Genomic DNA, 3,078 nt, shown 5'->3' with positions numbered 1-3,078 from the left:
AAACAAGGCACAGTAGCCCGCTTCACCTTTTAAAGCCTCTCTACATTGAGGTTTTGTTCCCATTTTAATATTAAAAGGAACATTTAGTGGAATGAGCAGCATTTATTCGTGTGGTAAATACAAAACTCAGGAGTTAGGCGATGAAATTCATTGTAAACCTGTTGATACACCAATAAAAGTCATTTCATTTTACCTTGGTAACGTATTATTTTGAATTTTTTTTTTTTTTTCTCAATTTAAATGTTGTTTTGGATATCGGGTCATTGCTCGATAAGAACAAAATTTTATAGAACCAACCAGAGCACGATTTCTTCACGCTTATCTGTACATTTCATCACGTGATTAACATGCATTTAAAGGACCGGTTCACCCGTGCCAATCAAGCGTAAGCAAAAAGGCAAACATAAGCAGAAGGCTGTTCACAGGGAATATTAGGCCCCGTGCACTCTGCGCCGAAGGAATTTAAAAACGGAGGTTTCACTATGCAAGCCCATCAAACTGAAAACTTGAAATTTGCAATGCAAAACTCACCGTCACTTTGAAGTAGTGTTTGAGTAAAACTCAGACAGAGAAATATCATCGTTTTCGAAAAGCTTCGTTTTCAAAATGTTTTCTGTCTACACCAAGACGCGAAGTCGGCGTCGTCAAATTCTTCAGGTTTGAAGAGCGTTTTCGAAAAACGTCCGTCAGTCGTGACAGATTAGTGTGGATGGAAGGCCTAAACGTAGAAATAAAAGTGCGTTTTCAAATTCCTCTGGTGTCGTGTGGACGGAGCCAAAGGGTAAGAACAAAGCGACAGACGCAGGTCATGCACTGCGCATGCCCTTAAATTTGGATTAGCTCATGCTTGAGTCGCACATGTAAAACAGCTTTACTCGGGCACGAAATATATTAAACTGGCAGAGCATCCGTTTTCTGTCTACAATATCAGCCACTATACCACATCATCACGTATTCATCATAAGGACGCTTAACTAATGCTACATTCTCGGTTGTTTGATCTGACAAACATGTTTTGAAATGTCAGATTCTACAATACACGTGTTCTTCTAGTCTTATACCATCACACCAAAGTCTACTACTTCAAATAGAATTCACAAGTCATTTTCGTCTGTCTTTACTCACTTACTCGACTTCAAACCAAAGATTGGTTTTTACCCACTGGCGACTTAATCCTGATATTAAACACAAGCATAATAAGAGGGCGAGTTTTCTAGGGCGGTAACGACATAGCAGAAGCACAACCACAAGAAGGGCAAACACTCTCATTCATTTCCAGTCTATATCATTAGCAATCATTATGGTTTAAGCAAGCAGTAAACGAAAAACGAACTGTTTAGGTTTTCCTACAATGATTGCTGATGCCAATGGATCGGTAGGTTTTATACCGCTGAGATTCCCAGTGTGAACAACAAGGGCAGAAGAAGTGTTTGTTATTCTTGCACTCATGCTTAAACTTACGGCGCTTGTGAAAACCACCTTGGCGTCTCCTCGGTATTGAAACAAGATTGCCTTAAATGCCGGTATCTCAATACAGTCTCAATACAAGAATCTCGAGTCGTTTTTCCGGAATGAAATCTATCATGTAATTGCGCTCAACTTAGTTCTACGCTTGTTTCGCGGAGTGAATAGAAGAAGGGTCACCTATTTCTCACTCATAACAGAACGTGATTGAATGCCGCAACTTTTTTAAATAAACAATCCTGACCGGTTTCTAAAGCTCCAATATTATAACTTTACTCATAACAGCATCCTTTTTTTTTTTTTAAATGGTTGATTTTTTTTCTAAGTGTGTCGCGACAAAAATGGAGCACAGTCAGCACATTTCTGTAGTCGAAGAAAGAGACGGGCCATGGATCATTTTATGAGTTTGTTTTCTAAGTTTCAAAACCGTGAAATCCAGCTTTCCTGGTTTGTAAAAAATCCCATAACTGCTAATCTATATTTTATGTTCGCTTTAGATTAGAATGTTCCAGTCTTTGAAAAGAGTCGGCGGGAACAAATTAGCTCGGGTTGACCCCTGTACTGCTAAGAACGGCCAAGGTGAGATTTGAAAGAAATTCAGTTCACAACAAATTTTGCAACGCAAAAATGATTGGTTTAATAGTTGTCATTGTAATAGTTACTATTATTAAGTTCATATTAAACAGCTTGCACAGCTTAATGAACAGTACCAAATGAAAGTGCTTTAATTAAAGGCGGGTCAACGACGAACAAAATTGTTTGTTGACTTATTTTCGTTAATTCGACTTTCATTTGACCTTGTATCTTCAGGGGATTCGAACTGAACCTTTTCGTAATGATTTGTTATGGGAATTTAGACATTAAGTATACTCAGGCAATATAGACTTCCATTAGCTATTAGTGTTATCTACGACATGCGCCAGTGCTATATTGATTGTAACTTCCAATAATTAAATTTCAATCATTACTCGCTAAAGTAGCGCCGGTGGGGTATTGCCTCCAACCTTGCATTGTCTAGCACTCAGTAAAACTCAACCGTAGCAGCGGGTTTCTAGCTTATTCAACCAACAATGTAACAGTAGAAATTGTATACGCTTGAAATAGTTGCTTGACATATTAAATGTGATAGTTTTGTTCATTCTGTGTTCAGAAAAAGAGAACAAAAGTTTCTGACTAAAATTTTAATTTTTTCTCTCGTAACTAGTTGTCTAGAACTTTCGCGCTTCTATGGCTGTCACCGAAAAGAGCAGATTTAGACCGAGAGCAGTCAACGAAGAAGAGCTTCTTCTCTGGTGTTGTTTTGTTTGTTGATAGACAATTTAATCAGCAAAAGTGCTACTTATCCATAATATCTGCACTTTAAAGAAACGCCATATGACTTTCTTGTCGACGAAACACTTAAAAGGCAAGCGAACTAACATTTAAGTACTCTATGATGGCACCTCAGTTTCAATACGAGTACCTCTTTACGATATATATCTGTTTCGTCGGCGAAAAAAAAACACAGAACGCCACAATTAAAACACCGGTAATATTGGGTAATATTCGGAATCCCTGCCAACCTGTACTGCTATCAACGGTGAAATTTGCATATGCATTTTCCTGATTACTTTT

This window comes from Orbicella faveolata, unplaced genomic scaffold (genome assembly GCF_042242905.1).
Source record: "Orbicella faveolata isolate gen_17 unplaced genomic scaffold, um_ofav_v1 contig_24, whole genome shotgun sequence".
Taxonomy (NCBI): domain Eukaryota; kingdom Metazoa; phylum Cnidaria; class Anthozoa; order Scleractinia; family Merulinidae; genus Orbicella; species Orbicella faveolata.
Note: the sequence above shows the minus strand (reverse complement) of the source record.